We start from the raw sequence: 25,875 nt of genomic DNA, 5'->3' as shown, positions 1-25,875 counted from the left end.
GTGCTTAATGTTAAGGGCGGCGGCTATCGCGGCAGTCGGGTCAATAAACGCACTGTATTCTTCGATAAGTGCTTGACATAGCTGCTCAAAGTCATTACAGACTTCTTTCATCTGCCTAGCCATCCACTCATGTACAGCTCTGCTGGTAGTTTTCCTGACCAGAAACACTTTCTCCTGTTCTGTGGCGTTTGGCAGGTACTGCAGGGTATACCTGAGGTCCTGAATATAACTCTCGATATTATTCTCTGACACTGCGGGGTCAAATCTCTCTATGTCCTTCGCTAGCTCTCTCAGAGAATGGAGATTTATCCTTCTAGCTTCTCCGCTGACGGAGATATGGAAGAGATCGTGGTCAGACTTGTCGCTGCTAGAGAGAGTGCTTAATAGCGACTCGAATTCAGACCTTTTAGCAACCATCGTTAAACTTAAAGAGTATTACTTTTAAGTACGAAATCACAGTTTTACCACAGAAAACCACAAGATCAAGTATGCAATCAACCCGGTAGATTGCAAAAGATCACAAAACACTCAAGCACTGCTTAAAGAGCAAGGGGAACTTTTTCTTTCGGCTTTCAGCACACTGTATTATCGTGTATGAAACCCGCGGCGTTTTATATGAATTATTCCGCTTGGTTGATTCATTTCAGTCTTGCCACGCCCACCCAGGGACGCCAAATAAATGTAGTGTTTCATAGCCGTTCAGGGACGCCAAATATGTAATCATAGTGGCTCTCTGAAGGCACCAGTTCTGTAGGGTTTGGGCATTTACTGAGACAATTATCAATTGTAGCAGTAAATCACAAAGTTGATTCTTTTGATGGCTTTAGAATCCAACCACGCGACATAACTCAAACAACGCGCACACACAGGTACTAATACACGAGGATAAATTTATTAATACATAGAATATGCATATAAACCTAACAGATCTTATCGAGAGGGTTATCAGAATACAAAAGGTATATATTCAATCAGTTACGAAGTGTTACACATCAAGAGGACATACGTTCAGTATATCATTCATTAAGACCGTTTCGTAAAGTGAACTTGGTTACAACTTCTACATTAGATACTCAAAACAAGTACATAACTCTTAGGAATTAAATTGATATCAACTGGTTGGGATAGCAATTGAATTCTCGAGCTGTAATGCATTGAAGTTGAATACTCATCCAATTTCTGGGGATTCAGATCTCCTGCAGGCACAAACAATCAGCTGCAGGCTTGTTGCTGTCCAATCCGCGCTCTCTGGCTCCGTGCCAGGCTGTGCTGTGCGGCTTGCGACGGTGCGCTGCTGATGCTCACTGACCGGCTAGTTAGTGTTGGCTTTAACTAGCAAAGTTTGTGCACAGGAGAAAAGATGACTGTGGATCCCAGCAAGTCAGGAAGAGGACCGGTTCGTTCCTGATGAAGAGCTAGTTCTGAATAGTGATTCAGCTGTCCACAGTTCTGACCTGTCCACGAGGCCTGCTGCTGGTTACTCTCTGGCAACCTCCACTCTAGACTCTTAGAACAAAGGAAAGTTCTGGCACTCGGACACACTGGCCGTTCCGTGGTTGTCCGGGCTGAGTCTCGGGATGGTCAGGAGGCGCGCTGCGAGAATGTCCTGCCCTTGGGAGCCTTCTGCTCCTGGGCCGTCCTGCCCTGGAATTCTCCTTTGAACTCCCTTTAGAACAGTCCACAGAATCCTCTCCAGAATCTTACTGAATCTCCCGAATCTGAATCTTGTTGAATCTGAATCTCCAGGCCTGTGTTGCCTGTTTTTACCTGGAGGAACTTCAGCTTGTTGATTGGCTGAAAGTTCCATGGGCATCAGAGTCCCACGTGGGTTACTCAGCCCTACCAGTCCCTGATTGGTTGATCAAGGTGAGATATGAGTCACTTAGTCCTGACACCTAGTAATGCAGTCCAGATGTCCATCCGGCACTCCCTAGACTGATAGGCGCCAGTGGATGACCATTGATCATGATAGCCAGACTTAGCTAAGTGCATCCCCCTTTGGGAGCTGTCCTAGGAAACCTTAAATCATCTTGCATGAATAGTTTCTCTGTGGCTGCACCACAGAGATGAACAGAGAAATGGGGCCTCATTTGGGAAGCTCAGAAACACTTAATTCTGCCTTATTATTAAGCCTCGCCGCTACAACCTATTCGATGAAAAGCATGAAGTGCTTTGAGTGGAATGTCCAGAAATGTATAAGGATTATTATTGTTGTTGTTGTCGCTGCAGTAGGCTAAGGCCATGCTGGGAGGGCTCAGGGGTAACAGCAAAGGCAGCAGCAGTGGGTTTGCCGAACCGCACCACTCGCCGCATTCAGGGAGTTGGGGTACTGCAGGGCTCGCCACATGCCGCGCACATCGACACCCTCCTCGCCCTCTGCCGTGTCCGCACAGGGGTCTGAACGGTAAAGCTGAGCTGACTAGCAGTTTGCAATTCCCAGTATGGAATTAAAGCCCTTTAATGAGGACCGTGCTGCAGCTTCTGTAAATGAAGCACATTACAGGTACCCATAAGTGGCTCCTGATTTTCCCTGGAATAAAATGTTCAAGTGGATTTGAAACACAAAGCCGATGTCTTTTTCAGTGTGAGGATGCTGGCTGATGCTTCGAAAATCAGGCACAGGAGCCCAAGATCACAAAAGCCATTACTCTGAGAATATTATAAATAATCTCCAAGACGCACATTAGCTTTCAAAGTGCAGTGTGCATTGTGCAGCTAGAGCTCTGTGGTTATCAGCACATCCTGCATTAGCGTCAGTGAATGGTTCTATTGGTAAATAAAGCATTTGTTCCGAAAAAGAGAGACGCACTCAACATGAATTTTTATTTTGCCTTATCACAAAAATCTAGAATTTCAAATAATCCATATGTTCCCAGTTTTCGTTGATTACACAGCTTTTCTTTTTTGTATTTTTTTTCAAATTTCTATTCATACCGCTCAATGCATGTTTTACCTATTCACCATCAGAACATATGTTTTTAAATAAAAAAAAATAAATTAAAACAAATTAAACAAATTAAAACAAAATTTTAATCTGGATCGCACTGTCTTTGCAATAACGTCCATTTGTGACTGTGTTTAGTTTCTACAGTAAATAATATAATAACCGTGATACTCTCTTTTTTTTGGTACTTGGCATGTAAAATAAATGAGGAGGAGGATACAGTGGTCAGGAGGAGGAGCAGAGGATACAGTGGTCAGGAGGAGGAGGAGGAGGGGATACAGTGGTCAAGAAGTGCAGAGGATACAGTGGTCAGGAGGAGAAGGAGGAGGGGATACAGTGGTCAGAAGGAGGAGAGGATACAGTGGTCAGGAGATGAGGATACAGTGGTCTGGAGGAGGAACAGGGTCTGCAGGAGAACCATCATGGCAGTCTGGTAGCGAGCAGCATTGGGATGTCAGTGTTTTCAATAGAAAGGATTTTTTTTTTGCATCTTAAAGATGTAATTGGTACCGTGAGTAACCAATCAATGCGATTGAACTTTTCTTAATGAAGAGCAATGACTGGTTAAATATGTTGTTGAATGTATAAAAAGTTCTGTTGAGGTATGAGTTATGTTAATTGTGTAAACTAATGCATTTTACTCTTCACACACTGCTGGGCACTACAAAGACAACAAAACTTGATAATACAGCCAAATTAGAAACATTTCAAACTCACAAATTAAAATTCTGTTTTCTTAATAGCAGTGCAATTAGTGTTAGAGAGTTGTAAGTACTGTAGGTACTGTATTTCCCTCACCCCTTACACACATAAACATGCACTTGAAATTGTCTGCTTCAAACCCTCAAGAACTTACTGTATATACACTCACTGGATAAAATACTAGAAACCTCCACTGAGTAACATGCTGGGCATCTGAAAACCATACAGTAAGAGCCACTGACTGTCCGTCCATTCTCCAGCCCCTTCATCCAATTCAGGGTCACAGGGGAGCCAAAGCCCATCTCAGCAACAACAGAAAGAACAGGTCCTTACACACTTTTCACCCCACCCAGATATCAAGTGGGCAGTGAACAAAGTGCTTTCACGTCAGGTAGAGTTCCTTCAGTTTGCTTGACATTTGGATAAATACTAATGATTATAAAGATGGCGCTGAATTGCACCCTTTGCTAGTGACATTTCTTGAAACCATTGTTTTGAAAGTTCTGCAGAAATAATTGAAAAGGTCCCTCTATCTTGAAGCCTTTTAAAACTAAAAATACAGTTTCCATCCTTCACCGAGACAGATTGAGATAAACTGTCCATCTGTTTTCAGTGACCACACCAGGGTGCAGTGCAGTAACCTTCTGTGAGGGAACACATTGTGGAGGAATACTATGGGTTATCATCCATAATGCGGTGGATGTAGGTGGAACCTTTATATTAACCCTGCGAGCTCTTTCCTCCATATTTGGCATGAGAAATATACCCATCTGTCTGGCCTTTGAGGGAGGATTTGAGAATTTGAATTCCTGAGGCGATGTCATCCCTAAAAGTAAAACATACAGGCCAGGGGGAGGCTACACCCCCCCCCACACACACACACTTCACCTTTCCAAGTTCTCCCTGCAATAGGAATACTGACACCCGGTTTGTGTTAAACTGCTTCTGTAAAAACTCATCTGGCTGGTAAATATCTCAAGAGCGTGGCATGCCAGTGTATACTGTAAGTATATTGATTGTGTGGTACTACAGTATATATTTCAGCCTGCCTGCGCCGCCGCTCGCACTGGAGCTGCTGTCGCTGTGAGGCAGCGTCAGTCCCCCTCACTCTTCCTCACTCTCCCTCACTCCCCCTCCGTCTGACATGTCGGCAGGGGTGCGTGTGGGTTCGTGCTCGGGGTGTGTTCCGACCAGGAGGCTGGGGGCTTCCGAGCAGCCCTGGAGTGCAAAATGTTCTCGCTTCACGTCTGGAGCACTGCTCTGTAAACCCCAGCATACTGTACGAATCGTGTAGAGCACTGAAAATGTTTACAACCGCGGATAAAAAAAAAAAAACATCTTCGTCGTGTTTGTTTTAATACAGGTCCTAAAATAAACACAAAGAAAGACGGTGAAGACATTGTACACAGAACATGACAAGATTCAGATGAATCGCATGAGCTCCGCCAACTTCTTGAAGGCGGAAACGTCACCCGAGTAACCTGTGTCTCGCCGCGAAGTCTCGAAATTCAAAGCGGCACTTTTTTTTTCCTTTGCAGGGCAGGCGATGAGTTAGAAAAAAAAATGATTTCAGTTCTAAACGCGCGGTAATCAAGCCTGGTGGTGTAAGGACAGTCTAGTGTGTGAAATACTGCCTCCCAAATCCTGTGCTAGTGAAAGAATGAGCTCAATGGATTAAGATTAATTTAAATGAAGTAGACAAATGCATAAAACATAACTGTAACTGTATATACTGTACATAAATGTGATATATTTTGGCGACTTCTTTGCTTTTGCGCTCATCTAGTGTGTATTACTAGGTGTTAGTGTTTTATGGGCTGTACAAATTTACTCCTAATGCTTAAGAAATGGAGATGTCTTAAGATCAGACCATATCAGTTTCCACTGTCTAGCTCTGCGGGTGACAATAATGTAGCGGTTCTAATTCCACTGCTTGAGGACGATGCCCAGGTAAAAGCGCACTCCCGAGAGCTCAAAGTGCCTGCGAGTGTCCGTGCAACCTGGGCGCGCTGACGTCAGGTAGACGGTGCGCGTTCGCGATGGCCAAACGGGGGGGGGGGGGGGGGGGCACGCTCCTTTCCCTCTCCTCCGCTGGCCGAGGCGTGCGCTACCAGCAGCTGCCTGCCTGTGTGCGCTTGCCTGTGGATGTCTTGAACGCCAGTGTAGGAAAGAGAGAGTCACGGCTCCTGCTGCAGTTATTGTAAGTGCGGCTGTCTTCAAGCCTGGAAGACCCGAGATGCAGACTCTTGGAGTCGCGGAATAACGCCGGACCGGTTTCCCGTCACGGCGGCTGAAACGGAGACAATTCCTCAGCAGATGTGGAATACAGTGCGATAGGCGATGGAGACGCTTTTTGGATTAATCAAATCTCACTACTTCTCCAGTTTTTGAACAAAACCGTCTTTTTCTAAAAACAACAACAACAACAACAACACATTTATATTTTTTTTTTTACCCCCGATTGCTTTCTTAGCTATTTTAATTCCCCGATTCCGTTTCCCCCGGTTGTTTTATTTTCTGTTGTGTTTTGTCCACTCGTGTTTCGTGCGTGTTGCTGGAGAAGACACGGCGCTGCACTCAGCTGGAGGTTTGTGCCTGCGCGGGTCTCCACATCGTTTTCGCACTCCACGGCGGAGACGGGTCAGGCATGGGAAAGTTCATTTGGGTCTACCCATCAGACCGAAAAATACCCAATAACTACTGCTGACAGCGATCAGGTAAGGGGGCACCCGCTCCTGTCTTCCCCTCGTTAGTGCAGCTGTTAATGTGCAAATTAAACAGATGCACTCCGTCAGCAAGACGGGCTGCGATGTCAGTTTATTAATGCCGCGCTGTGTGCACTTCAGGCACATTGATCAGAGCGCTCGGTCACAGGGCTGCGAATGAAGCGGAGAGGCTTTGCAGGCTGGGGGGGACGGAATGAACTAATCACCCGATCAGTTACTCCCCCGTGTCCCAGACTTGCCTCGCCTGTGTCTCCCTGGTCAGCGGCGGCTCCCGGGGAAGGAAGGGTCGCCCCTGGGCTGCCCGGGCGGTCATCCCCTGCCCACCGAGTCGCCGGGGATTAACTTGTTCATGTCAGGTCGCTTCTCCGCCGAAACAGCTGAACCGTCATCACCACCGCGCTGATTTCGTGTGTGCTGCCCTGGTGCTTTGACATCGCGGCTCTTGCGGAGCCAGAGAGGTGTGATTTGGAAGATGTACTGGGCTGTACGAGACTTGGTGTTAAAAGTCTGGAGTCTGAAGTCCGCAGAGCCCCCTCATGTCAGCGAGAAAACAAGTGCCATCCCCCTCGTCTGCTGCTACAGCCCGGTCGAACAACACACAGAAAGAAAAGCGCCGTGACCTCGCAGAGGGTGTGATCGATGATGCCGGGTGCGAGGCCGGACCGCCGGAGATTCAGTTCAGAAACGACGCAAACCGCGCTGCGCGTCTTGTCCCGCAGTTCATCAGTCTTGCTTGAGATCGAGCTGCTCGGTCAGGGAAGATGCGCAGCGCTCCGCGCTCCGCGCTCGTCTGCCACTGCAGAAAGTGAAGGGGGGGTTGATTCAGTATAATAGGCGGTTGTTCATAATCACAGATTTAAGATAGTGATCGATGCCCCATCCGCAATAAGGCCGTGTCACGGTTCAAGCGTGAGAAGGGTAGCCTATATTTTAAGGTTCCGCGGAGGGCAGGAACGGATAGTTAGGAAAGGTGTGTGCTCTGGCGCCCACTATAGTCATTCCAGACAATAGTTCCAAATAATTTCAGGATGTTAAGCGTGCCGCTCCTCTCTGTCAGTGAGCCGGCGATGTGGTTGTACAGTATGTGCTGCTATCCTGAGAAGGTGTCCTCTCCAACTGCCCAAGAAAGGCTTTCAATTGAGAAGAAACGCTGAACTCGCATTTAATTGTATTAATTTCTTATAAGGTATCAACACCCTTTTATACCACGGTGGTATTATTAATGATAAAAAGTGTGAGAAGCTTTCGGGCTGCACGTCATTTTGAGACTTTCTTGTCGCTAGGTTACTCATTATCGCGATTTAAGTCTGGAATTGAGTCAACAGTGGAGTGCATGTTTTCTCAGCAGGGCGTGTGAATTTTTTTCCCGTTTCATGATGCAGAGTTTACAGATGTTCTTGTTTGCTGCAGTTTCAGACTTGAACCACATCCGTTCACATTCCCATGGAGCCCACCTTATTCCGAATTGGACGGGCTAAATATAGGTACAGCAGGAGTATCGTAGTGACAACAGCAGCACCTTCAGGTCGGTCACTGGGCAGCTTGTCGTGAAAGTGTCTTCCCAGTTAAAGCTGTGCTCCCGGTGTTCCCAGCAGGAAGGGCTGCCGGTCCAGTTCAGAAGTGTGAACCATGGCAGAAGCCCTCCTGGAAATGGAGATCCTGCTGTTAGAAAGGATTGCCTTTTGTGACCCAAGAAAACACTCTAAGCGTGCACCCCCACAAGGGAATTGAGACCGTAGAGAGAGGCTCCTTTTTATTTACTGGTCCAGGCTCTCCCAGGTTTTTTCCTCTTGTGTCTTCAGGTCGGTGCCTCACTGTTCATCTGCTGGGTTGAGTTAAACGCCTTGCCTGCGCTCCCTTGTCACCTGCAGAGTGTAAGGGTGTCTAATTGGTGATGCCTGTGTGGGTGTGTTCTCTGTTCTCTGCGATGGCCTGGCATGTTGGCCGGACTGGGCTCTGGCGTCGTGTCTTCTGGAGGAATAAGCTGTTTTCTGATGATGGATCAATGGATTTTTTTTTAATCTCACAAAATGCTGGTTGTAGTTGAACACAGAGTAAAACATAGAGGGTATTAGATTGCTGCCTCACAGCCCTGGGAACCTGCATTCAATTGTGGAGCTGGGGTGCTGTCTGGGTGGAGTTTGTATGTTCTCCCTGTGTTTGCACGAGTTTCCTTTGGGTACTCCAGTTTTATCCCACTGTCTACAGGCATACATTTATTCAGACAACTCACCTTTGTATTCAGAGCTTGGGAGGTGTCTTGTCCTTGCAGAACAAAAATAAGTTGAACTAAGAGATCAGGACTGGTGCATCCCTTGGACTCAATAACCTGTCCAACAGAGTGACATATTATTAATCTTGCAGATAAAATCTTAGATGACCCCTGTCATCCACTCTCTTTAGAATATACTCTCCTATCCTCTAGGAAGAGGTGCCAGATCCCCTGTATAAAGATTAAGGACTAAGACTAAACAGCATTTACCTCCTTTATACCTACTGTAAAAGCATTCAAAGGTTAAACAGTGAAAAAATGTTTGCAGATAGGGATTTCTTTACTGTATTATTGTTTTTCTATTCTTTACAAGCTAATTGTCTGTTTTTTAATCTTATGGTACTGGAATAATTCTGCCTGAGTGATGTTGTTGAATGTTGCTATATATAATGGCGTTGTACTGTTATTGTATTGTTGTTGTATATGCTATATGTTTATGGGCTCTCAATGTACAAGACAAATTCCCTTAGGGACAATAAAGGTTAATTCAATCCCATTCAACTGGCTTTTAGGAAAACTGGCCTTGGTGTGTGGGTTGTGTGTTCTGGGATCTGTGTGTGTTTGTGCCCTGCGATGGGCTGGCGTTCTGTCCAGGGTGTGTCTCGCCTTGCTCCAGTTGCTTGCTGGGATTAGCTCTGGCTTCTCCGAGACCCTGAATTGGAGAAAGCAGTTAGAGAATGGATAAATATAATGTATATGAAGCCTAGATATATATTTATACAGTATACAGTACAGCCTACTTCATTTATTTTTGCAAAACATTGAAATGTCATACAGTGCCATTCATAATCTGTAAAGAATGTTGTACTCAATGTTTTAAAATACAGTTTGGACTTGAGCATTGTGTTAAAATGTGGATGAAGACCTTTGATTTACTGTAAATGTTCAGAAAACAGTAGTTTATCTGACATAGGAACAAGTAAAGGTTTGTGTTTATCTGACATAGACTCATGAACATCTGTTAAATGAAAATTTCAAATCTCAATTGTTCAAAGTATCTTTAAGATTAAGTGGAGGGGCAGGATCAAGTCTCTTGTGAGCAGCCTATGTAAAATAAATATTACTAAAATAGGAGGGCATTGCTAATTAATTAAAGCATTAGACTCAGCAAAGTGCAGGATAGCCACTAAGGGAATATAAAAGCTAATTGTTTGGTGTTTCCGAAGAATCCACAATTTGATTTAAATTGATTCCATTAATAGAAAGTTACAGAACAAAACTGCATAAGAAGTACAGTATACTCTTAATTCATTTTAATTGTAACATATTAAAGAAATTGACTTGTATACCAGTAAATGAAAAGCTGTGGCCTTCAGTGGTTTTAACTGCTAACGAGTGCTTTTTTTCACTTTGGATCATTGTTTTTTAAGATGTACTGTATGTACAGTATATTCAGATTTCCTAGGGGAAGAACCTTTAGATCAAATTAATCCTTCACCATATGCTTTCTGACGTCTATCTGATCTACTTTTCTGATAATCACATGAAGTTCTGTTGATTCCTTAAGCCTAAGGTTGTTGTTGAAAAACAGTTTTAAGTTTTGTTGCGATTTCACTGTCACCCAAGCAGATGGAACAGCAGTACATTCAGAACTACCTTCTGTAAGTGGAGAGCACGAGCCCCAGGCTCTGCATCTTATCTGTGTCTGTGATAGAGCTGAACCACCTGGGTTCAGTGTGGCCAGGGATCAGTCTGTGCGCAGTTACATGTATATGTATACTTGCAAATCCTAAGGCAAGTCCAAAGGCCCTGCTTGAGAGTCAGTGCTGGTCTTTGCTGAGGAGCAGGAGAACTCCCACAGGAGCGGTGGGGTAGCTGGGGGGGTCATTCTGCGGTCACACTCCACTGCCCTGTTCATGGCAGCCCATTCCTCTGGAGCTCTGGGCGGACCTGAGGCGCCCCGTCGGTGCTCACACAGCCCGCTGGTCGTGCTTCCTGATGCTGTGTATGCACCCCCTGTCACCCAGTCTTTTTGTTTTGTTTTTTTTAAAAAAAAGATTAAAGGTGATCAAAGCATGCTCAGAGAGCTTTGCTTTTCTTTCTAAATACGTTACAACTGTCCAGATGCCGTGAGTGACCCCGAGGAATTCAGGGAGCTGGGAGATGAGCACGAACGCCAGGCTTCCGTGTCAGCTCCTTGTGGACAGCTCTCCGAGACAGGTTCACAGTGCTATTGATATTCACTCACCACACGGACTGGCTTTGCAAGATGGCTTTAAATGCACCATAACATAAGGATATCAGAGGATACGTCAGAAATGAAAGGGGGGTATTTGGTGCATCAAGCTCGTTTGGTATTACTGTAAGTAGATAATAGATCTCAGGGCCTCATCCTTCTTGAAAAAAACCAGGGTAGCAGCTTCAGCAGCTCGGCCGGTTAGCCTGACTCCCATAGCCCTTGGGTGAAGAAGTCTGTTCTCGGTTGTTAACGCACGTCCACGTAGATTTCGCCTCTGCCCTCAGGCTTCATCCTGTTTCAGCCCAAACCTTACAAGAAACGAACACGGAAAACATAGCGTACTTGTAAAGAAGAATTATAGATTATCATTAAAATTGATCTTGGATCATTCTTTTTAAAATAAATGGCATTGAGACCTGCATAGTGGTAGGCCTGTTTTCTTTGGTAAAAAATATTGGTAGAAATTTAAAAAATACTGCAAAGAAATACTGTATGTCCAGGGTTTTCTCTTCCCTGCTCGCTGGGTTTTGTCAGTATGCAGAGTGGTGCAGGGATTTACAGTAACCAACCGCCTATCCAGCTAAACAAACACCCTGTGATTGCATGCAGGTGGTTGTGTGATCGGCCTGTGCTGGAATGCTCAATTAGCCAAACTGACAGCGCTTTGACTTGAGAAGCGGCCGGGGTTGGTAAGTTCGTAGTGTGTGTACAGTCGCCATGTGGCTCGCTGGAAGACTGGGTCCTGCGTGTCGTGTTGTCCCCTCCTGCTGTGATACCTAAAGTATAACAGTTCGAATTGAACGGCAGCTTAAATTGCAGTGCCCTTAATTAATCATACAGGAATGGAATCGATGTGCTCTTCTTACTTTGCAATCCTTTGCTACTTTTTTAAACTGCTTATACACAATTTATTTTTCCAAGAACATCAAGGACAGAATTGCTTTGAGCTTCCCTTTTCTCTCCTGAATGCAGTGAGAGAAACAGCGGTGAACTGTCTCCTGTTTTTTTCTTTGTCTGATGCACCAAGATCTGTCCTTTTCCAGACTTTCTCAGTCTGTGCAGGGGTTGTGATAATTTCACACTTTCCTTCGCTGGGAAATCAGTAAATATTTTCTTAGAGCAGCAGTGACAACAAAATAAAATGGCCTCAGAGCTAGAGAGCACCCTGTGAATACTAAGAATAAGGCCAAAGCAGAACTCCAGGGCTTGCTCGGAAGAGCTCCGACAGGAGAGAGAAATAAGCACATCCCAATAATGTACTGTGCTTTATGGCGTCTTTCAGTGGTGACCGTTCTGCTGTGTCATGTTTGGCAGTAAAACAAACCCACTGCTTGGCTGTGTTAAACGTGATGTGATGTGCTAGCTGTGCACACAACTCTGTGGCGTTAGCTCAGCAGTTTTAGCCCCAGTCCTGGAAAAACCCTGAAGTGTGGTAGCTGTACTGAGATCTCGGCTTGCAGCTGGAAGACCAGGGATTCGGCCTTGACATCCCTCAGCAAGGCCCATCGACTGCAAGCATTTATCCACCCAATTGTTGTATCGGACAGCAGCAGCAGGGTAAATTAACAAAGGCACCTAATTTCTTTATTTCTGTTTCATCTCCAGGGCAGCTTTGTTGCAGGGAGATGTTCCCCTTTACAAACCTTTCCAGTCCTGTGTGGGCTCTTGTGTCTGTGCCGCTGCCGGGACCGTTGTGCCAGTGTCCCCGGGCTGGCAAGCAGGCTGCTGTGTGCTGTCCACCAGCCCGGGGGGAGGGGTGTGTGGTGAGGCTACGAGAAGTGCAAGCCGATTGCATGAGCATGGCGTTTAAAGACTCTCGGCTTGCTCCGTAGTAAATAAATGCTCTTGCTCTTCGTATGCTCTGGGTAATACTGATGGCGTGCTTGAAAGTGTTCACACTGGCACTGCTACATGGCCCAAGCTGGGGCATTTTCTGGGATCAGAACTCCCATCTGAAGTTAACCCCCTGCGGAATGTAGAAGGGAGCCAGTTCTTCGCTCCTCTTAGCAGAATAATCCTGGGAACTGAGTGCCACCGCCAGAGGCGGAAGCAGAAGTCCAAAAAGAGCCATCAATGTGCTAAAGAGGCGCCCCCGGTTAATGAGAGGTGGTGGTGGCCCCTGTGTTACAGATTCAGTATTGAACACGTCAGTCTGTGTCCATTGTTTCCCAATCCAGTTAGATGGCAGAAGAATGATGGAAAGAAGAGCCTGCAGAGGGTATTTGGGGGCACTCCTGTTTCATGATGGGAATCTGCAGGCTGGCAATGATGATGAGTTGGCATTGAACGCCCCATTGGGCAGCATATCAGAGATGACAGGTGGGCGTGTCTACAGGTGCTCCTTGCCCTCCTCGTCCCGGGTCTGGGAGTCAGTGCTGGCATTCTGAATAGAACTGTAGGTATCTAAAATAATTTGGCGTTCCAGTGTTTTTTTTTTAACTCAGAACTGCTTTAACTCTTAGATTAGCATCCTGAACTTTGTTGCTGCTCAGAAGAAGATTGCACAGATAGGAGGTGGGGGTCTTTTCAGCGTAGGCTGTGCACAGCAAAGAGGCTTGACTCCTCAACAGTCCTCAACTGTTGTGTTCATGTTTAAAAGTAAGACAGTAACAATTTTTAGCATTGATTCAATAAGACCCGGTTTCCCTTTCTGTATGGTTAACCTGTTTGTTTTTCAAAAACGTTTATAAAAAAAAAAACATTGGAATTTAAGTTCGGTGTTATTATATTATACCTGAAATGGTGGTGCAGAAAAGAAGTATTTCCAGAGCAGAAAAAGCCCTATTCAAACACAAGGAGACATTAATTACCAGACCACATATTGTATAAGCAGACGGCGCAGGGAGGAGTGGAGCTCCGATTAGCAGGCAGCTGCCGAAGGGACCAGCAGAGATGATCCTGTGATTGAATCTGTTGTTCTATAATCAGTTTGCTATAGAGATGCGCAGAATTCTTCTCTAAGACGAGACGTTCTTTTATTCTTTTATTTTCTCATAAGCTCTTTACACGTAATGATAGTTTGTTAATTAAGGCTCTGGTCCTGGCCAGCCTTCCGAGGCTTGTGTTGGTTTTAAGGGAAGCTTAGTCAACAGTGTGCAGGAACAAAACAATTAATCAATACCCGGCAGGAAACAAATTATATTGAAGAACAATTTATAATGCGCCGTAAAGCGGATCGTAATTGATGGGCTGCCGGTTCTTGTCCAAGCAAGGGATCTGCTGCAGGTTAGGTGCCCTGATTTGAGAGGGGTCAGGCTGCTCCCAGCGCAGAGCTTCGTGATCACAGAACAGCAAATTTGTCTTAAATATCATGGGGGCTGAAGAAAAGCTGGATCCTTCTCTCCCTGTTTTGCTAAATAAAATAGCAGGAATGAATGCAATCTCTCTATCGCTAGAGGTATAGTGTTAGGAGAATTATCATTCAACACACAATAGAGCCCAGACAATTCTGCCACTGCTTCTTTGGCAGTCAGGCACATTATCTTTAATCAAGACACCAGGCTGCGTCTGACTGTATTCCTGGTTTCTTTGGGATTGAACGTTTGTTCTGTGTTAAGGCTGGACGCAGGGTGTCAAATGTCCTATCCCCCAGGATGGATGAGCAAAACGAGAGAATAAATAACAGAAAGATGAAAAAGGTAATAATATGTTACATCACACATTGTATTAATCTATCTGGTATCCCAGCATGGCCAATAAATTGCCACATGCCATAAATATTTATAACCAGTATTATATTTTAAAGGGCCCCAGTAATGATGTTGTACGACAATCTGTGGAAGCGCTTGAACGCACGGCTGGTTTCTCTCTCTGTTCTGAAGCGCAGTGCCTAACGAGAGCACGAGGAGACCACTCCGTTACCCCGCTTCGGTCTGACAGCACGGCACACGGCCCCCGACCCCTTGTCAGGCCCGGGGGGGGGCTCTCTGCCCACACAAAGGGCCCAGTGATCCGTTTATGTAATGCAATATAACGGATCAGGCCGCTGATAAAACTGTAATTACCGGCACTTTAAAATCTTATTAGCTGTTAAAAGGCAGGTTGGCAGGGGGATCAAGGGATTTCTTTATTTAATTCACCGGCTTAACACCACCGGGATAAAAAAGGAAACGAGCTGAAGCAACGTCACGGCTCACGTGAGCAGGAATCTCCCCAATTTCGGGAAGGTTCCTCCGAGCACACATGGAAGGAAATTCTCCTAATTCTGGTCTCCTCTCTGCACCCCAAGCCCCAAGCCACTCCACACACTAGGGGTGACAAAGCCTTCCCCTCTTATGCCCCAAAGCTCTGGAACTCTATCCGAGAGTCACCTTCAAATCCAGACTCAAAACCTTCTTCTTCAGAAGAGCCTGTACTGAACTGGCTCTGTTCTTCACCCCTCTGCTCCTGCTGTATTCACTGCCCCCTCTACTGTCTCCTCTCATTGTGCATGTGTTGTATATTCTTTCATTGTTGTTGTCATTCTGTAAAGCACTTTGAGAAGCCACCTTTAAAGGCGCTGTATAAAATAAAGATTATTATTATTATTATTATTATTAAGAAAAGGAATTTCTATGCCTTGCTCCCCCTGAGATTCTGCTCCTTCCTGCTTTCCCAAGGCATGATTTTGTTCTCTGGTCTCCTGAGCGTCAGTCATCCATCTAGTACGAGACACGATTCAGGGCTCTTATCTCTGAAAAGAAATAGGGTATCCTCTCAATTGCCCCGAAACCGCTGTCCCACTACTCTGGGCGACAGCTGGAAGTGTGGGGGGCTGGGAGTCTGTGTCGCCACTGCAGGTCTTCAGAGTTCACTGGCTTAATCGCTCTGAGTCGTGTGGGGTGAGGCCTTTGCAATGATGTTGCCGCAGGAGGCCTGGAGAGAGTGGTCAGATCTGGGGAGGATGATGGTATGTCTGGCTGGAGGGAGAAGGACAAACTGGTGTCTGGCTGGAGGGAGGACGGGATTTGATATGGTTGCCTGCCTCTGTAAGCAGGCAGATCATTGTAATTCCAGAAGGCCGCACTATTCACAACCCCTAATAAAGCCTGCAGTGAAAAGTCTGATGAAAGCTTTCTCTTTTTTTTTTCAAGCAATATTTTGAACCTTTCCACTCGACACGGAGACTGCCAGTCACAGAACAGTGCAGAGGGAACAGACACTGCAAGTTAATCAGTCCTAAAGTCGAAAGCGTCGCGGTCGCCAGGGTATTTGCTGAAAAGGGGTGTCTGCTGTGTGGAGACGGAGGTGTGCAACAGTGTCAGTGTGTGGGAGGGGAGAGGGAGGTGAAATCTGGAGGTGGGAGTTTATGTAGTGCTTGTTCGTCTGCTGTTCTGCTGCAGGTCACAGTCAGCTTGGCAGCTGCAGCAGACTGGTTGCAGGGTGCGAACTGTCAGAATTACACTGAGCACTGGGGACCAGTCGCTGCTTTCCTTGTGCCAGCTAACTCTGGTTCAGATAACCAGGGTTGATCAGCCTGAATTGTGGATGCCAACTATAGTGTCACTCCGGGATGAAGCTGTGGGTCAGGCTGGTTATAAACAGTGGGCACTGGTATCACTGGTAGACCACAAGGCAGCTGATAGCATCGGATTCTGGTGTTTTCAAACAGCAGTGAGTTCTCGTTCATGCTGTACATCCCAATAGAGGCTGGATGTGGCTTGGTAAGTCTTCTATTTTGTTTGTATGATACTTTTACCTTCTGATAACTTGAGTTTTATTGACCTTTTTGTTTCTGCAATAGAGGAATCTTCTCCTTTGAGCTACAAAACTCATTGGGGTTTTGTTTTGTCTTTTTTGTTGTTCTCCAATAGAAGTGCCCAACAATGGTATTTCTAAATCTACAGACTTTGGAAAGAAGGTCTTTGATATGATCTGTTTCTCAAGGACACTATGAAGCCTGATGTTTAAGTATTCAGTAAATATGATAGAATTCCATTCTCTCTCCTGGCCGGATTAACTGTGGCTGAATCATCTAGCCATCTAAGAGTCAACACAGACCAGAGCTTGTCCCGGATCCTAGACAGAATGCCAGTCAACCTGGCCATGTCTTTGAAAGGCCAGAGAGAAGTAGAGCACTGTGATAAAACCAATGAGAGAATATCAACAGAAGGCACCCCAGCCCAGAATCATACCCAGAACCCAAGAGCTGTGAGGCAGCTGCATGAACCATAACACAACAAATTCTGGTTGTTTTTGGACATAAAAAAATTCCAGCATTTCATCCAGAATGCACAAAGCTGGGGGATAGATTTTCTTGGCCCGTAATAGAGCCAATACTACAGCTAATACTGGCTGTTCTTTTATGCTTCCAATAAGGGAAGGAGATGTTCTTGTGACACTGAGAAGTTTGTTTTAGCTTCTGAATTGTGATTTTTGTTTTGATGTTCATTCATGCTGTGCTTTTGAACTACATTTCATCATTGTACAGTCAGTTGAACTAGACTGTGAATTAAGTTGGATACAACAACAAAACCTGGTGTTTAACCCTAATGAAGTCAATTATGAGCTTTTCACAATAAGATACCTTAATCTGACCAAGGTTAGTATGCTTCAAAATGTAGTTTACCACTGAAAAATGAAATTAATGATCAATAACAATTGCAAATTGTTGCCATCATCCCAGAAGCAGAACAACAAAAACAAAAAGAAATATCAGCGCTGCTAAGCAGGTATTTTTTTCAGTCAGTTACATGATATCAGGTACGAAAAGAAATTGAAGAAACCCTGTATCGGTCTTTGCGGCTGGCTTTCTGAAGATTCAGGTCAAGCCTGAGAAAGAAGCATGTGTAAGGAGATTGTAGGGCTCCTCGTTTTGAGATTAATTTGGAGCTGCAGACAGTCGGCGGTATCAGGCCAGACGGGGAAGGTGTGTCTGTCTGTCCGTGGAGCTGCAGGCCGGGCCACATCAGTCCAGCCTGTGAGAGACATGAGCTGACGAAGTAATGGGCTGCGTGTGTGGAGGACCTGCAGCACGGGGCAAGTTCTGCTCCTCCTGTACCCTTCTAGAAGGACACACAGTTTGAAGAAGACTAATACTACAGTAATTTATAAACCCTTTAATTATAAACTGCATCTTAAACCCTTTTCCCAACACAACACAACTTTCAAGCCTTAATCTGTTTTGAAGCAAAGCATTTTGAAAGCAGACTTTGCAAGTTTCTGCAGTGTAATTTGCAAACTGTGAACATGTGTGGAAGTGTTTTTCCATCCTCCTCTTGGATGCCTGCAAAAGTAGTAACAGAGCCCACGGAGAAAACTTTCGGTTTGTTTTCCTCCATCCCTCTGAAAGAACAGTGCAGATCAGAGTCCGGGTGTGATAAATTGTTCTAGTAATGTCCTTTGTGGATGGAATCCAGAACTGTTTTATTTTCCTTTTGCCAGCCGTTGGATGTTTTCAAGACGGACGTGGGCTGTTTCTGCAGATTACTGGAACGCTTCGTGAGATGCATCGGTGTAATGGCGGTTTGTAATGCAACGGATGGCTCTGCTCCAGATATCCCGTGTGGATTCAGGCTCCTTGTCACAGTTTACATGAATGCAAATCACAGCGCCTTGCTTCAGTTCAGTGCTGCCTTATGGGAGAGGATGCCCTTCACAGGCAGGAACCTTCCAGCATCCCATTATTTACAGAGGAGCCAGGGCTGAGCTAAAACACTGTGTGTGAGAAGCAAATGCTCGGGATTTCATGTACATTTTACAAGAGCTTAAACTATAGACTCGATTGCTCAGAGGGTGTTCCCTAGGAAGGAGGTTAGAAGCAAAGACATTTCCTGAGGACAGCTGGCGCGTGGAAACTGCTGAAAGAGCTGCTCCTGATTGATCAGCACTTTTGTTTGGTGGAAATAAGCAACAGAGTGTGACTGTGTTGTGTACAGTTGTAAGGCTACAGGTGGATTATTGCTATAGGATAAAGAGAGCTGTCCATGCTTTCCAGACGTTCTCAGGTATTGAATCTTGGTCTTGATCAAACGTAAATCCCCAGTAACGCGTGGCAAGCCAAGGAGCTCTTCCCTCGCCCTCAGAAACCGAACCTGTAGCCACTTTGTGCTGCTCTGTCCCTCTGTGTCTGTGCATTAGGAGGCGCGCGATCATGTCACCTGCTCATTCTAACTCCACCGACAGGTCAGCTCTCCACTGAACCCCAGACTGATGGATGTTGATGAATTATGGGAGAAAGAGTGCAAATTCTTGAAGCTCTTTCAATCAAATGACGTACTATGAACACAACCCTGTCGTGTGAGCCCTTTCCCATAATAAGTTAAGAGTACATTTACTTTTTTTTCAGCTTTACCATTTGGTTTGACAACAGGGATAGAAAGGAAAGGTGGTATTGTATACTAATAATGTATTAATAGGTACAGGAAGATTATGTTAAATGTAGCAAAAACACTAGGCAAGGTGATTATGCTAAATGTAGCAAAAACACTAGGCAAGGTAGCCAAGTTTATTTTTTAAAGCTTCATATTGGAGGAATTTTCATATCACACTGTGCTACATTTCTTGCAGTCTCTTGAGTCATCATTGTCCTCAAAATGTTAAACCAATGAATTCTGCTCCTGGAGAGCCAAGCCCTAGCAGGGCTTGTAGCCCTTCCTAAAATCTGCACTTTGCAGAGACCTGAAAAATGGTCTATATGAAAAAGATCTGGTATCCTGCCTAGTTTGTATCCCTCTCTGTGCCTGTTGCTTGCTGGGATAGGCTCCAGCTCCACCCCGACCCTGAATTGGAAATGGACGGATGGATAATTTCCAAAAGTACTTAATTCAACAAATCATGTACCTATGTGGTTGAAACGAAATTGTTCCAAGGGATTGGAAATTGATTTAGAGGTGACCCATAAAACCTGTGGCACTGTGACTTCTCCGAGTCAAGACTGACCACCGCTGAAATAGTCACGAGTGCTGAGTGAGTTTAAATCGAGGGATGTGATATGCTGATGATTACAGCGCACGATTCAGGCTTCAGTTCATAGATTGTGTTCAACCACAAAGTTAGAATTAGATTATTGCTGCTCTTGAGGGAATTCAAGGAGGAGCCATGAGATTAATTCTGGGTTGGAAAGTTATACACAGATGAGTTAAAAGAACTTCAGTCTCTAACGTGTACAGTGGGGTTGCTGCTGAAGGGCATTTGACAGTGTCAGTCGAACGGGCTTCAGCATCAGCAGTGAAACCGCCTGGGCACACCAATGGGAATGGATAGCAGGACTTTGAGGATCAAGAACAGAAGGCACCTCTCTACACAGAGGATGTTTACAGTGTGCTGTTATAGCACAAACCATGTGGTCTTCTTATAAACAACTGGGCAAGATTCTGGGATCGACCACCTAAGAGCTAACAACTGTGTCCACGAGACACGGTTGAGTGGCCAGGTGGCTAGTGGTCTTATAGTAGCATAGTCTAGATTTGAACCAGCAATACTGGGACTATGACTTCCAGCCTGCATCTCAGATGGACACTTTTGCTGCCACTGGTGCATGTTAGAGACTGGGTGGTTTGTTTTTGTTAAGAGGCTACAGATGACCAGCTTTTTCAAGCTGCAAATGACGTGCAAATAACTCTGAAAAGTGAGTTTTTAATCAGGGTTTTAAATACAATTTTGCGTTCATTGTAAAATAGTGTTGCAATTATATTTTATACAGTAGTTTTGAAAAACCGTTTTATAGCAAAAGCTCCCAATCTTAGTGAAAGGTATTCTCTAACACGTGCGGCCAGATTGAGTGGCGATTTATCTAAATCTCCTGTCAAACAGGGCTTAGTGACTTTGTGCTACATTTAGTTTGATATAATGGGATTTGGGATTGTTTTTTATGGGAGAAAAGGGTATTGTTTTTGTTTAAAGCTACACATCACAGGAATTTTCATGCTTTTTCTTGGCGTGATCTTTATTTTCCTGTCCCAGGCGGTTAACCAATCACAATGCAAGCGTGGTGTGTGTTCCCACACTCTATCATGGGCTTGAAGACCCTGTGCAAATGTCCCCTGTGTCGTCTAGCGAGTGCAATGGAGATTCATTCCCTGTTGCCACTGTGGCTCTTTCTAGTGAATTTGAAAGAGCTCCTGGCCTGAAGTAAGAGGTTGAGTAATGAGCACACACAATGCTAATTGTCACCAGAGGAACATAAAAAGAGGATTAAACAGATGTAACTTCACATCGTCTCAATTATTTTCTGTTTCTTTATTGCGTTAGAGAAAAAAAGAAAATAATTGCCAACCATTGAACTACTGCTGGTTTATTAAACTGAAGCCCCTGTTGGTTAATTAATTATGGTTTCTAAAATAACGAAGGTATTTCTTGTTCAGAATGTCTCCTGCCGCTGTCATGTCACCATTTCTTTGCAAGATCCTGCTCACAACATGTGCACTCTGCTCCGCCTTGTGGAAAGGGTGCAGAGAGGACCTCTCTGATTTAGTCTGAAACAGAGGGGTGCTTGAGAGGACTTAATATGAGTCCGAATCCAGCTGGGCAGCAGCCTGCTCCATGCTCTCCAGTTAAACAAGGAAGACAAGATGTAAGGAAAACAGGAGATGCTTCATTAAACAAAGGGTGTTGAGTGTCTGGACCACGTTTCGAGAACATGCTGTTAAAGCCAGTTCCTTGGGGTCTTTTTAAGGCATGGCAGGATAAGATTCCTGGATCAATAAGCCACCGATTTCCAAACGAGCAAAGCCGGTCAGAAGATCCCTATCTCGTTACTGACCTCTGTGTTCTTAGGGGAGGCTTTTATAATCCAGCCTGTGGGTTGAGGGTTTGGTAATGACCATTTAGGAATGTATCTTCGATATGAAACAGCCATTAACCATTAACAACGGGGTCATAGACAAATTTAAAGTGTTTTAATTAAGAGTGGATATGACTGCTGCATGAACAAATTTCCCTATTATTATGCAGCAGTATAGCTTTATTATTTCTTGAAACTCCTATTCCATTCGTGTTGCTGAAATGTCTTTTTAAAAACTTCTAAACCTGCTTGAGTCTGGCCAAGTGTCTCTCTCTCCTTCTCTTATGTGGTTTTAATTAGGAGATGTCTGGACTTCGTTATGGCTGGGAGGATGTTTAAGTTCAAATAGCTAATGATGTTGGCTCTCCTGCGAACATTGCTGCTGCGGGGTTTGTGCTGTACTCGTGTCTGAATTCTGGGTTTTGGTGGGCCAGAGCACCTGATGAAAATGAGCTTGTTAAACCCAGATGGGGGCCTTGGCTTATTAACTTCCATCTTCATTCCAGAAGAGAGTGAAGATGTGTGCGGGATGCAGTGAGAGGAGGGCCAGTCCAAACACTGCAGCGGAATCCAAGAGCCCTTGTCCAGTGAAGCTCATGCTGATGACTTAGTCCTGTGGTCCAGTGGGCTCTGGTCACTATCTTGAGTGGACACCAGGGGACGGAGCTGAGGAAAAAAGCCGAGGGAACAGGCCTTTGAGTGTTGCTGAATTTTTTGGGTTTGGTTTTATTTTTCTTCTTACACGGGATGAACAGAATTCCGATGTTCTTCATACAAATAGTCCAGCAGAGCTGTTTCTTGATCCCTCCCGTTTTTTTTTAAACAAAATGTTCTGTTCTTGTAGATATATCGGGCGTTTACTGCAGGAACCCTTTCAGTTCCGGTGTGAGGTAGTGTGGACTGGGCAAGAAGGCTGCAGAGCTGAAAATGCTTTTTGACAAGTCGACTGCACAGCTTCAGCTCGTGCAGGATCTCTGTACTCTTGCTTTTGTCACAGCGCGAGGGCCATTGAATAATTCATGCACTTCCTAGAAGTGATATCAATCCAAAGTAAATCTGTAATAAAAATGAATTAAAACATAATGCTTTTTCAATGTAGAAATTAGTTAAAACTGGTCATGCAGAAAAAAAATCTGAGAACAAGAAATTGGAAGCATGTTGGAAGAGATCTGTAGCAACAGTCACTCTGTCATCCATGCACATCCCGCATGCCTCATCTCCCTCCTAATGTGTCATTTAAATGGAAGATTTCTGCTTAGCTGGGTGTTGTAGCCACGTTTCCCCCGCAGATGAATGAGTCCAACATCTGGGCAGCGAATGCAGGAAACAGGTAGTGAGTACATCACAGCAGAGGTACAGCAGCTAGTACTGTACGTGTGCAGCCTGGGTACTGATGAGTCACTTCATGTGAACAGAAGGGGGCTGCAGCTGATTGGTTTCATGGGTTTCAGGACAGTCGGTGTGATTTGTGTGGCAAGCAGAACCATCCACCTCTGTTCCCCTGCTGCCTGCTGACTTAAGAAACCCTGTGTCAGACAAAATATTCGAGTAGAATGACCTTACTACTAGGTAAACATTTACCTGAGCCATTTATGTCGTTTTGTAGTATTTTAAAGTGATTTAAACCGTTTAGAAAGGCAAAGACTGGAAGCCATTCAGATCTGTCATTTGAGAGCAGGTTTGAATAGCAGTTACAAGTGCAAGATGCTGGGTCCTCCTGGGAAATCTTGTTTGGGACAATAGTCTGCAATGTTGGTAATGGCACTGTGCTTATTAACTGCTCTCTGTTGTGCTCGTGAATGCTGATAGCATCGCTGTTTTCTGTCAGCCGGGTCCAGATGGTCAGATGTTTATATATCCGTTGATCTGCTAGTGCCAATGTAGTACATGACTCTCCAAGATGCTGCAGGCTCAGCACTGAGGAAACAATGGTAGCTTCTTCTCAGTATGGAGGACTTAACAGGTTATATGCCAGGCCTGGGAAGCCCTCACAGAAGCCAGCGTTCATCAAGAGCAGGAACATGCCAGAACTGATGTACTGTCAGAGAGCCTGTCGAAACGTCAGCTTCCTTCTTCCTCTGTCCCTGCGAACAAGGGTCATCCCTGGGATATGAGTTTGGATACGGTGCCATTAGTGTCCTGAAAGCGCAGTGCAGAGAAGATAATACAAGAAGGGGCTTAGTCTGCTAACAAGTGCTTTGGCGTCTGACTTCAGGGTTACATTATTGAAGAATACGGCTGTCAGAGAGGCAGTAGGCAGACTGTTCTCTGTACTTTTCCGTGTGTCAAGGTGACTGAAGTTGCGGATCACATGCTAAGGTCTCTGTCCTGAAATGGAGAACGATGCAGCCAGATCTACATCTGCTATTGTCATCAGGCATTAAGGGGATGGAGGACAGAGAAACGTGTGCATGACAAACAGTGACAATGACAGGTTGCCCAGTGTTGCATGCAGACTGAAGAAATGTTAATGATGCAAAAATGGGAAAAGGTGACAAAATGGGAAACATTAAATCTGAGTATCCAGACAGTGGGAAAGCATTAAAAAAAGAAAACAGTGTGTTAGGATATATAATGTACAGTAACATGTAGGATTTAAATCAAGGGATGGTCTGTGAAATTGTACAATGCACTAGAAATACCTCATTTAGAATATTGTGTACAATTTTGGCCACCCAGTTTAACAAATGAGATTGGTGCTCTGGAATCAACCCAGAAAAGAATGGTCAGATACATTTCAGGGCTTAAAGAAAGAAAGGGATTGAATCTTTTAGTCTTTAACAGAGAAGACTGCGAGGGGACCTGATTCAAGTATTCAGAAACATGCAAGGCCCAGACGAAGTCAACCCATCCGACTTCTTCTGAATCAACAGTGAAGCACATACCGCCGGTACACAAGAGGAAAACACAGGGAGGGGGATTAAAGCCACTTCTTTACACAAAGGGTTGGGACATTCTGGAGCAAAAGGAAACCCTGGCTTCTTACAAGCAATAGCTGGAATGAGATCCTCAGATTAGCTTCGAACTATAAAATGAGCCAGCAGCCTCTCCTTCCCAATGCTGGTCCCTCTGTCATTGACACAGACTCGCAGCAATGAGGCTGGTAGCCCTGGGGACAGGACAGCAGTGTGGGGCTGCTTATCTGTAGGCATTGCGGCATCCAGAGGAACACAGGCAGATCTGGTCAGACAGAATTCACGCAGCAGCTTAATGTTTTAATTTCTGCCATATCCTTTTCATGTCAGAGTCTCTCCCCAGGGGACAGGCTTCAAAGAGATCTGTGGTGGAGACATCTAATACAGCTTAGCAAAGCAGAGTTGACCAGGACTGTCTTTGTTTGATTTTGAGACCTAGAGACGTACTGTAGATGTGTTGCAAAGCAATTATTAACCAGCACTGTCCATTGCATGTAGTGTGATATATTAATATTAATTAATGACAATAACTGTAATTAGGCATGAAGCTGAAGACAAAGACAATGCATGAATGGTGAATTAGCAATTGCTGAAGCAGAATTATAAGCAATAAAATGGGAGTTTGTCTCCTCTGAAGTTCAGGGCAGATTCAGTAACTTTTGAATACATAACACCACCTTCATTCAGTGTTGCTTGGTATGTTGCAGCTGATAAGTCGGGCAAATGGAAAGGCTTGTGTGGGTTTCCTGAGGTGCAGCGCTGCATTTGTCTAGCTTGCAGGTCGGAGACTGCAGAATCCCCTGAACTGCTCCACTTACAAACCATGCATTGTATGAAAATGTCAGTCCTGGGAAAATCAAACATAACCCCTTGAGTGTCTTGGGCTTATGTTACTCTAAAAATGGTGTATAATATTTCCTTTTCTGCACGTTATCCTGTAACTTGAAAAAACCTTTTGTTAAAAAGACTCCTTGTTACAGCGTTGACTTTGGCATGACCTGCACAGATTAACGTGCTGTTTTACAGCGCAGGAGCCAGATTGCACGCTGATGAACTCGAGCCTGGGCGTGCACACGTCTCCTCGTGCCATCCTGTCAGAGATTCATGTCCTCGGCGCGTGATCAACATGCACTGCAGCCACTTCATTTGCAATGCCCTTTTTCACACAGCGCTGATTGCACATGTGAGGGCACAGTCAAAAGAGGCATCTCTCCAGAGGCGGGAGGCTTGATCTAAAGAACGTCAGGCCTTTGCTTTTCTTTTTCATCTGCCTGCTCTTTTTTCTTCTTCCCCTCTCTGCTGGCTGTGTGCTAGGAGCTGTCGCAGTGTCTTTAACGTAATCTTTAGCTCACGCGCTCCAGCTAATTAATCTGCCGAGACACAGTTTCAGGTATCTGAGACTTTCTGCTCAGATATGGGCGCGCACATGGACAGT

General features: G+C 45.0%; 1 protein-coding gene across 1 annotated transcript in view; it reads left to right on the top strand.

Moving 5' to 3' along the window:
* Positions 1–5,624: 5,624 nt before the first annotated feature.
* Positions 5,625–25,875, top strand: part of LOC148820358 (adhesion G protein-coupled receptor B1-like) — a 53,371-nt gene continuing 33,120 nt past the window's right edge. Inside the window, exon 1 of the mRNA XM_088932400.1 lies at positions 5,625–6,363. The gene's annotated coding sequence lies outside the window, so the exon portion shown is untranslated. The remainder of the gene's footprint in view (positions 6,364–25,875) is intronic.

This window comes from Atractosteus spatula, chromosome 14 (assembly GCF_055471065.1).
Source record: "Atractosteus spatula isolate fAtrSpa1 chromosome 14, fAtrSpa1.hap1, whole genome shotgun sequence".
NCBI classification, from domain to species: Eukaryota; Metazoa; Chordata; class Actinopteri; order Semionotiformes; family Lepisosteidae; genus Atractosteus; species Atractosteus spatula.
This window is presented reverse-complemented; position numbering and strand designations above follow the sequence as displayed.